At 49.1% G+C, this 12,054-nt stretch overlaps 1 protein-coding gene across 2 annotated transcripts in view; it reads left to right on the forward strand.

Moving 5' to 3' along the window:
- SAMSN1 (SAM domain, SH3 domain and nuclear localization signals 1) overlaps positions 1 to 12,054 on the forward strand; it is a 134,518-nt gene that overhangs the window by 38,985 nt on the left and 83,479 nt on the right. The gene's annotated exons all lie outside the window — the stretch shown is intronic.

Consider the following 12,054-nt stretch of genomic DNA (forward strand, 5'->3'; position numbering starts at 1 on the left):
CCAAGGCATCAACTGTAAGTAGGGAGACAATGTATGCTATTTTGGATCTTAAAGAAAGGAAGCAAGAGGGTGTCATCTCGAATTGGATGAAGCATTGGTATAAGAACCTGCAACATTCCAAGGGATCTCCAAAATATCGGTCGGGTGCCGGGAGTCGGGGTTCCGAAAACAAAGCTCCTACTGGTGGTTCAGCGGGAGGAGTCAAGGGAGTGGGGGCGGAAATGTTGTGCACCTGTACCGTAAGGGATCGAAGATCCTGCTGTAGTGAATCCATGCGGCGGCTGGACTGATCCAAAAATTTCTCCAGTTTGGAAAACATGGTGGCATGTAATGCCAAGATGTTTCCCACCTCAGAGGGGTCTATGTCTGTGGGGCTGTGCATACTGTCACGCTGTGCCCACCACAAACAAGACGAGACCCTCGGTACTGAGGTGGGAATAGAGAAAACACCACCGACAGGCACGGGGATCCGGTCTGGAGTGTGCGTAGTTGAACTCGCCGGGTCAGGAGTGGAGAGAGTAAAGTCGTCGTAATACTTGCCAAGGTGAGGGTAGGAGAAGTCCGGAACGTTGGAGGTACTAGTCGCTGGGGTCGGTGCAGGAGAAGGTAGAATGGTCGAGGTCCGAGAGCCGAGTTCAGGATAGGAGAGTTGCGGAGGGTCGAGGATAGCCAAGGTCGGGGTTCCAGAGAAGCAGTGGTCCAAAAGCAAGCCAAGGTCGGTACACGGGAGATGAAGCAAGACAAGGCAGGATAACTAGGAGACAAGAGAGGTAAGCACAGGAACAGGAAGCTTATGCTCAGCCGATGTGCCTGTGGCACTGCTGAGCCTAAATTGGTGGGACGGTCCAATCCGAGAAGGAGGCGGACCAGAGGAGTGTCAGAGCGGAGCCTGTCATAGGCTTAGGTAAGGAAGCCAGGTGGGGGTGCTGAGGGCAATCAATACCTGTTGCCACGGAGCTTGGGTGCGTGGCGCGCGCGTCACGCTTGTGGGCCACGCACAGAGGGTGCATGTCGCGATCTGGAGGCGGGAACTCCCGCTGTGACCCCTTCCCGTGTGCGCCTACGTGAGGACGTCGTCCGGCGCGAGGAGGAGCCGTGCGCATGCATGGAGGAAGCGGGAGTGCGCATGAGACCACGCGAGTCCAGGACCCCGGCAGCGGCCGTCGGAGCAGGTAGGAGAACTGTGCAGCTGCGAGTGACGGCGCGCGGCACCTGGCTCCTGACATATTTATTCCCTCCTCATCATCGATTTGTCTCCTCCTCTCCTTGCGATCTCACTGTTTCCTCCTCTTCTTGCTTTCTCTCTCTGTCTGGGATGAGACGCCTAACTGGCTGTCCCTGCATGAGTGATAGGCTAGTTAACCTATCACATACTGTATGTGACGCATGTGCAGACATCCTTAATGATAGATGGATAGATGGATAGATGGATAGATGGATAGATGGATAGATGGATAGATAGATAGATAGATAGATAGATAGATAGATAGATAGATAGATAGATAGATAGATAGATAGATAGATAGATAGATTCCTATTCCTGTGAGCAAATAAAAACATAGGGGCAATACCACAATTCAGATTGTGATTTAGTGAATTTAGTAACAGCTTCAAATCAAATCAAGATCCACAAAACGTACTGACTTAACAAGACATTAACTTTAGTTAACGTCTCATTAACTGCTAATGGGGATCTTCAAAGCTCTCTAGCAAGGCATTAAATTCCGTCTTAATCCTAAAATGGACTGTAATTTTACTTTAATGGACATTTGTGCTAATGGTTTGCAAAAGGGATATGGATCACCATAAGGCATATTCTCAGTAGTCTGTTAACGCTATTTACGTTATTTTAGGTCATGGTTATTTTATGCTATGCCGGGTAGCAGAAAATATTTTGTCCTTGTCCAAAACATTTTGAAGTGTGTCAAAGACGTGCCAAGACGTGTGCATTAACCCACTGGAAGCCATAGTGGCCAACTACCCCGCTGCCCATTGAAAGTCATAGCGGTACAACCGCTATGGCATACAAGGGGTACACCCCCCTTAATCTTCCTGGGTAACCTAATCTCCTTCCACGGGGGACTTACCCCTATAACCAACTCTCCCTGCTTCCACCAACCTAACCTAGATCACCCTCTACAATATTGGCCATTAGCCCTATTAACCAAAAGGTGGCAAATAGTGCTAATGACCAACATTTCCCTTCCAATTTCTTAAAACATTCCTTTGTCACCCCACTTTATCTAAATCTCTGTTTTTTTCTGCTTTCCAAACCTCTGTTTTAGCCATAGATTCCTTTGTAAACCAGTATTGTTGACCCGAGGAAGAGAGGAGAACTCTCGAAAGCTTGTGCTTTGACATAAATTGTTAGTCTAAATAAAAATGGTATCACCAAATACTGAAGAACTTTTTTTTATATATATATATATATATATATATATATATATATATATATATATATATATATATATACAGTGTTCGACAATCCTATACATTTACTCACCCGGGGCGGGTGGATTTAACCCCCGGGCGAGTAACTATTGGCCGCACACGTGTTTTTTTTTTAAATTTCCCCCGTTCGCGCTGAAATTTCCCTGCTCGCGCTTAAAAAAAAAAAAACTCCCTATCTGACTGCTGTTTGGCGCGCGCTCCCAGGATTTGTGGGCGCGCGGCCAGGCTCTATATGAGCCCGCCCCCAATGAGCGGCCATTCTTTCTGCCCGGACATCAAGAGTAAGTACACGCCATGCTGCGGCCCCTCTGCTCCTTCCCTGCGATCCCCCTGGTCCCTACATGGCTCCCTACTCCCCACCGCGGCAGCTCTCCTGTCCCCTCCTCCTGTCCCCGTCCCCTGCTCCTGTCCCCTTCCCCTCCTCCTGTTCCCTTCCCCTCCTCCATTCCCCTGCTCCTGTCCCCTTCTCCTCCTCCATTCCCCTGCTCCTGTCCCCTTCCCCTCCTCCATTCCCCTGCTCCTGTCCCCTTCCCCTCCTCCTGTCCCCTGCTCCTGTCCCCTTCCCCTCCTCCTGTCCCCTGCTCCTGTCCCCTTCCCCTCCTCCTGTCCCCTTCCCCTCCTCCTGTCCCCTGCTCCTGTCCCCTTCCCCCTCGATCGCTGCCCCGGGCGGGAGGTCCCCACTGCTGGCAGTCCGGTTGGCGTGCGGGAGGGGGGGGACTCGGCCCTCACCACGTGACACTCACCTACCCTGCCGCCTCCCCGCCAGCTAGCTTCATGCCGCCGCGGGCTGGGGGGAAGCAGTCTGCAAAGCTGCTTGGCCGCGCACTGTGAAGACATGCCGGCGAGGGGAGCAGGGTAGTGGCGGCCACTGCGGGGCTGACTGTCCCCTGGGGGATACCTCGCCACGTGCCTCCCCCCCACCCTGCCTCCCCAAAGCTTCCAATATGCCCGCGTGAGGTATGGGGGGGGAGGGGTGTCGGCCTGCCCCCCCACTCTCTCTCTCTCTCTCTCTCTCTCCACTCTCTCTCCCCCCACTCTCTCTCTCTCCCCCCACTCTCTCTCTCTCCCCCCACTCTCTCTCTCTCTCCCCACTCTCTCTCTCTCCCCCCCAACTCTCTCTCTCTCCCCACTCTCTCTCTCTCTCTCTTCTCTCTCTCCCCCCACTCTGTCTCTCCCCCCCCCACACTCTCTCTCTCTCCCCCCCACACACTCTCTCTCTCTCCCCCCCCCCCACACACTCTCTCTCTCTCCCCCCCACTCTCTCTCTCCCTCTATCTCTCTAACCCCCCCACACTCTGGATCTCTTATTTACCCTATATATCTTACTTGCCCTATACTACACCGAAATAACCTATACTGCTGTCTTCCAGATCTGACTCAAGCTTCACACGGAAGATATCGGAATCCCCCCCTAACCCAGAAGACAGGTAGGGAACACATCCCCTCCAATGTGTAACATTGCGGGAATGAGGTACCTGGACATTGAGGGACTGCGGATCAGGTAAGATCCCAGGCGGGATTACTGCTTTAGATATTGTGAAACAAGGACTTCCAGACACTGGTTAAGGGGTTCAGGAAACTAGTCATTCACATCTGGCTTTTATTTCTATATCTGAAATTTACACACACACACACGTAACAAGGCCTAATTGTAGTATAATGTAATACAATAAATACATTTATGTCAAAAATGAATGTTGTTCTGACTAGGAATTTATTAAATGTATTTTATTTATATATTTTATTTTAAAGCGGGGTTGGGGGCGGGACTAGGGTTGGGGGCGGGACTAGGGCGGGGTTGGGGGCGGGACTAGGGGCAGGGTTGGGGGCGGGACTAGGTGGCGAGTAGATTTTTGGGTGATTTGTCGAACACTGTATATATATACAGTGTTCGACAAATCACCCAAAAATCTACTCGCCCAACCAAAAAATCTACTCGCCCCTAACCCCGCCCCTAACCCCGCCCCTAGTCCCGCCCCTAGTCCCGCCCCTAGTCCCACCCCCAATCCCGCTTTAAAATAAAACCCATTTAATAAATTCCTAGTCAGAACAACATTTATTTTTGACATAAATGTATTTATTGTATTACATTATACTACAATTAGTCGTGTGTGTGTGTGTGTATGCCGGATCTTACCTGATCTGCAGTCCCTCAATGTCCAGGTATTCCTCATTCCAATATACATTGGAGGGGATGTGTTCCCTACCTGTCTTCTGGGTTAGGGGGGGTTCCGATGTCTTCCATGTGATGCTTGAGTCAGATCTGAAAGAGAGCAGTGTAGGTTATTTCGGTGTAGTATAGGGCAGTTAAGATATATAGGGTAAATAAGATATCCAGAGGGTGAGAGAGAGAGAGAGAGACACACACACAGAGAGAGAGAGAGAGACACAGAGAGAGAGACACACAGAGAGAAAGAGAGACACACACAGAGAGAGAGAGAGACACACAGAGAGAGAGAGAGAGAGAGAGAGACACAGAGAGAAAGAGAGAGACACAGAGAGACACAGAGAGACACAGAGAGGAAGAGAGACACAGAGACAAAGAGAGACACACAGAGACAAAGAGACACACAGAGACACAGAGACAAAGAGAGAGACACAGAGAGAAAGAGAGAGACACAGAGAGAAAGAGAGAGACACACCGAGAGAAAGAGAGAGACACACCGAGAGAAAGAGAGAGACACACCGAGAGAAAGAGAGAGACACACCGAGAGAAAGAGAGAGACACACGAGAGAAAGAGAGAGACACACCGAGAGAAAGAGAGAGACACACCGAGAGAAAGAGAGAGACACACCGAGAGAAAGAGAGAGACACACCGAGAGAAAGAGAGAGACACACCGAGAGAAAGAGAGAGACACACCGAGAGAAATAGAGAGACACACCGAGAGAAAGAGAGAGACACACCGAGAAAGAGAGAGACACACCGAGAAAGAGAGAGACAATGAGAGACACAGAGAGATTGAGAGACAAAGACAGAGAGAGTGCGACAGGGAGAGGGTGAGGGTGACACAGGGAGAGGGTGACACAGGGAGAGAGCGACAGGGAAAGGGTGACACAGGGAGAGGGTGCCACAGGGAGAGGGTGCCACAGGGAGAGGGTGCCACAGGGAGAGGGTGCCACACTCACAGACACACACTCACAGACACACACTCACAGACACACACACAAACACTCAGGCACACACACTCACAGACTCTCTCACACACACTCACAGACACACACAAACACTCAGACACAAACACTCACAGACTCAAAAACACACACACTCACAGACGACACTCACAGACGACACTCACACACAGACGACACTCACACACAGACAGACACACACACAGACACTCACACACAAACACTCACAGACAAACACACACCCACCCACCCACACTCACAGACACACACATCCACACCCATGCATACACACACACACCCATGCATACACAAACACACACACCCACACAACCATACACACACACACCCTTGCACACACACACCCTTGCACACACACACACACACACACACACACACACACACACACACACACACACACACACACACACACACACACACACACACACACACACACACACACACACACACACACACACACACACACACATGCCCACACCCATGCACACAGACACACACACACACACACCCATGCACACACATACACACACACACACACACACACACACACACACACACACACATGCCCACACACACATACACCCATGCATACACAAACACACACCCATGCACACACACACACACACACACACCCATGCACACACACACACACACACACACACACACACACACACACACACACACACACACACACACACACACACACACACACACACACACATGCCCACACACATACACACACACACACACACACACACACCCATGCACACACACACACACCCATACACACACACACACCCATGCCCACACCCATGCACACAGACACACACACACACCCCCATGCACACACATACACACACACACACACACACACACACACACATGCCCACACCCACACACCCATGCCCACACACACATACACCCATGCATACACAAACACACACCCATGCACACACACACACACCCATGCACACACACACACACCCCCATACACACACACACACACACACACACACACACACACACACACACACACACACACACACACACACACACACCCATGCCCACACCCATGCACACACCCACACACCCATGCACACACACACATACACCCATGCATACACAAACACCCACCCATGCCCACACACACATACACCCACGCATACACAAACACACACACACACACCCATGCACACACACCCATGCACACACACACACACACACACACACACACACACACACACACACACACACACACACACGCATACACACACACCCATGCATACACACACACACACACACGCATACACACACACCCATGCATACACAAACACCCATACACACACACACACACACACACACACACACACACACACACACACACACACACACACACACACACACACACACACACACACACACACACACACACACACACACACACACACACACACACACACACACCCCTGCCCACACCCATGCACACAGACACACACCCATGCACACACACACACACACACACACACACACACACACCCATGCCCACACCCATGCACACACACACACCCACACACCCATGCACACACACACATACACCCATGCATACACAAACACACACCCATGCACACACACACACACACCCATGCCCACACCCATGCACACACCCACACACATACACCCATGCATACACAAACACACACCCATGCACACACACACACACCCATGCCCACACCCATGCACACACCCACACACCCATGCACACACACATACACCCATGCATACACGACCACCCATGCACACCCATACACACACACACACACACACACACACACACACACACACACACAAACACATGCCCACACCCATACACACACACACACACACCAATGCATACACACACGGGACGCCATGACAGGCCGAGAAGGGGGGACACCCCCACTGCAATCTGCTGGCCCGCGGACCACGTGACAGGCCGAGAAGGGGGGACACCCCCACGCCACTCTGCTGGCCCGCGCCGGACCACGTGACAGGTCGAGAAGGGGGGACACCCCCACGACCATCTGCTGCCCCGCGTGGGACGCCGGGACATGCCGAGAAGGGGGGACACCCCCACGACAATCTGCTGCCCCGCGTGGGACGCCGGGACATGCCGAGAAGGGGGGAACACCCCCACGACAATCTGCTGCCCCCGGGACATGCCGAGAAGGTGGGGACACCCCCACGACAATCTGCTGGGCAAGTTAAGCGGGGACAGGGAGAGAAGGGGGAACAGGGAGAGAAGGGGGGAACAGGGAGAGAAGGGGGAACAGGGAGAACAGAGAGAGAAGGGGGAACAGGGAGAGAAGGGGGAACACGGAGAGTAAGGGGGCTTGCAGGGAAGCAGCAGACGGGCCGCAAGACGGAGTATTGGAGAGTACTTACTTACTCTCCAAGAGATCTCCGGCCGGAAAGAATGGCTGCTCGTTGGGGGCGGGCTCATATAGAGCCTGGCCGCGCGCCCACAAAGCGAGTAAATGTATAGGATTGTCGAACACTGTATATATATATATATATATACTGTACATACACATAAAAAACATTAAAATTGTTCAAATTAACTGATTGAGTGTCAGTGAGGCTAGCTAGGCTCTCCTTGGCCTAAGTAGCCATAATGTCACTTAATAGGTAACTGAAATAAATCTTGGACTTACCCCATTCTACTTGACAGCCCTCATCTTTAGGGCAATGAGTCCCCCGCTAGCAATCCACCCAAAATAACAAAAGAGCCAAGACCTGAACCAGCAAAACAAAAATTAATCCCCACACCTGATTGAAAAAATAAACAAAAACATCAATGAAAAAAAAAAAGCAAACTCAATCCAGGCCCGAGTACCTATTTGTAGTCGGGGGCCATTTGTGGACTGGTGTAGATGGATCCTCAGCTTGTCCAACGCCTTTGATCCACTATTGCTTGAAGATTCTTCATATGAAAGCATTTATTTGCAAATCTTCTTATCTTCTTCTTTTGTTCTGTCTTCATGTGATCCTCTTGCTGTCTTCTTTCTTCACCACCGGATCTTTGGTATTGTTACGCCGGTGCTGCCCGCAGACCAGACCCGTCCCCTGAGCTGAAGGGGGAAGTGGTAATACACGTACCCGCAGCAAAGGGAGCATGTCCGGAGTGTGGTATAAAGTGTTGCCAGGACAGGTGTAGTAAGGTAGACAATACTTGCCGGTACCGGTTGTAGAGATAGAGTGAAGAATGCCTTGCCGAGGTCAGGGAGTGGAAGCGGAGATAGGTCGTAGTCCAAGCCGTGTTCAAGGGGTTACCAGAGTGAGCGTTGTCCAAGGAGTGCCGAGATCAAGAGCCAGAGGGGGTAGTCGCACAAGCCGCGTCAGAACCTGTGAAAACACTGAGAGAATCCAGAAGTACTTCCATACAGAGACTATGTCGAGCAAAGACTGAGAGCAGAGAGGAGCTAGATAAAGCAGGAAGGTCCAATTAGGAATGGAGGCAGGACAGGAAAAGCTACAGGGAGATACTGCAGATTGGTGCAGGCATAACAGGCCAGGTGAGTCTTGTTGGTAACCTGAGTATGCTCGTGTGGTGTGCGGGGGCGGAGCCTGAGATCCGGGGGACGGGAAGAAGAGTGTGCAGAATGAGCGCGCTCCGTAACGCGTGTACGCGCGTGGACCGAGCCAGTGGATGGTGCAGGTGTGCACGCGGGAGGGCGTGGGCGCGCCCGGCGCTGAGCAGAGGAATCGCCGAGGGGAGTAATCCCGCGGCAGGGGCGGGGAGCCGCAGAGGTCGGTAAGGCAGGATTGTTTTGTGTGTCCAGGGACTCCCTGAGGGGAGAGAGTGCTCTGTGTGGGGAGCGCGGAGGACGCCGATTCCTGACAGGTATTTCTATGAACTCCTTGCCTACTGTACCTTAGTGACCATGAAGCCATGAATAATACATACCTTCATGGCCACTGTGGCAACCAAGGTGTACCTGAATTATTTTTATTGGGGAAGGGGGATGCCAGGTATCAATTGCATTGCAATATACACCTGGCATCTTCCTTAGCACATGGCTAACCCGATACTGCATTACTGACCGATAGAGCCAAGGTGTCTTATCCCGATGTTAGCTGCCTAATGCAGCATTAGCCTTATGCAAATGAGGGTCCCAACAGACGTTGTTTTATCCTATATTTGGCTTTGTGGATCTCCTTTTTTTCCTGAAATTCATTCCTGGATCTCCGTTGAAGTCAGGGAAGCTAACGTCTGTTAAGTATTTAGGTAATGTGATATTAGTTACCCTAGCTTAATGGAGCTTGGTGGATCTACCTCTAAATACCTTTCATATTATGTGGTGTAAATCGCAACTATGTTCAGAATCAAAATAATTTGGTATTTTAAAATAATCTGGTGATAATAAAATGGGATGTCACTAAGATTAATTGGAATTAAACTACTGATATTGTTTTAATCTAAATAAATGACATGACAATGGCATAATTGTAAATGTATGGGAGTAATTAAAAAAATTGAAAAATACATTTGTTTTATATTTTTAAGCTCTGGAAACTGGAAAACCAAAAAGTTTTAAGAAAATGTAATTTCTTGAAAGGATATTGTGGGAATATGTACATTGCATAAGGTAATATAATTTATATAAGGTCCCTTATATTGTATGTATGTCTTTATTTATATAGCGCCATTAGTGTACATAGCGCTTCACATTAGTAATACACGTGACAATCATATAAATAACAAATAATACAAATAACAGATCATGGGAATAAGTGCTTCAGACATTAAAGTAACATTTCGGAAGAGGAGTCCCTGCTCCTGTGAGCTTACAATTTATATTGTACGATTTAGAGAGGGCCCCAAGCAGTGAGGCGGGGGGAGTTGTCAATGACATGTGAGGCAATCAGGAAGAAACTGTGAGTCAAAATGTGGCTGTTTGTTATTAAAACGTTTATCTTTCTCATTCAAATCATTTACTGCTTTATATATCCGCACATATCACGGCATGGTGTCAGGGCTGAATGATAAGCAGGAGACATCACTTTGCTCTTGTTTTCAATGCTGGAAGACCGACAGAAGCACACAGATGTACTATGCTGCAGGGAACTGGACAAGGATCAGACAGGTTTTTTTTGCTGATGGCCATGGGATTTTAAGAGTTAGATGATAAAGTTAAACCATCATTACTTTTAAATGGGGGAAAGGAAGCACTGGATATTTATAATAACTTTACTTTTGAGGAAGGTACAAGTAAGTTTAGTGAGATGCTTGGCAAATTTGAGAAATGTTGTATGCCAAAAAGAAATTAGGCTTTTGAGACACAATATTACTGGAACGCAGTAGGACCTTTGCCTTTGATAAGTTGACTGTGTCTCTATTCAGAGATAACATCATATTTGGCATCAATCAAATGTTTTAAAAGAGAGATTTAAGAAGACATGAGTGAATGTGTCACAATTCGAGCCACAAATTTTTCACGTGTTTGTTAATAAAATTTGATTCTCAGGCGTATTTGTGCAGGTAGCTTGGACAGTAAAAAATGTGGACGAATGCTCCTGAAACCACCGTTGTTTTATGTTCACGCTAAGTCATAACATCTACCTACAGTATGAATGTGTAGACATTCGATTTTGGGTCAAACAGTTGTGGAAGATGTAATTATGGGCAGCTCTGCCTCTTGAGAGAGTGTCCTATTTGACTAGAGTCTCAAGTTACATATAATTCTCCCAAAACACACTTTTATACAATACAAGGGGATGTAACAGAGCTTCTATGGCATCTGGGCATCACTGGGTATACAGAAAAAAAGTACAGTAATGACAAACCAAAGAAAAAAGTTATAAAACAACATAGTTTGGGCACATACTGTCGGGCCGACGAGTATTCTAAAACAAATCTGGGGCAATCACCAACAAGACCCAGGTACATGCTGCAACATTTCTGTGACATATCTGCAGACAGACTAATGACCCATCAGATTAACAGCGGGCCCGTGGCCCTTTCCACCTTTCCTAGTACATACAGGTGCGCCAACAAGCATTCTAAAACTTGCCTTAAACTTGCCTTGGAAAATCTGGGGCTATCACCAACATATCACCAACAAGACACAGGTACATGTTGGGTACATGCTGCAACATTTCAGTGACATTTCTGCAGAGACTAATGGTCCATCGGATTAAATGGGACTGCCAGGGACCCCTGCTGTGTTAATCCGATGGGCCATTAGTCTCTGCAGAAATGTCACTGAAATGTTGCAGCATGTACCCAGCATGTACCCAGCATGTACCTGGGTGTTGTTGGTGATATGTTGGTGATAGCTCCAGATTTTCCAAGGCAAGTTTTAGAATGCTCGTTGGCGCACCTGTATGTACTAGGAAAGGTGGAAAGGGCCACAGGTCCAGAAACGTTGCCTTGGGAGTGAGTACATGTGTGCCCAAACTATATTATCTTATTACTT

Source organism: Ascaphus truei, chromosome 3 (genome assembly GCF_040206685.1).
Source record: "Ascaphus truei isolate aAscTru1 chromosome 3, aAscTru1.hap1, whole genome shotgun sequence".
In the NCBI taxonomy this organism is placed as follows: Eukaryota; Metazoa; Chordata; class Amphibia; order Anura; family Ascaphidae; genus Ascaphus; species Ascaphus truei.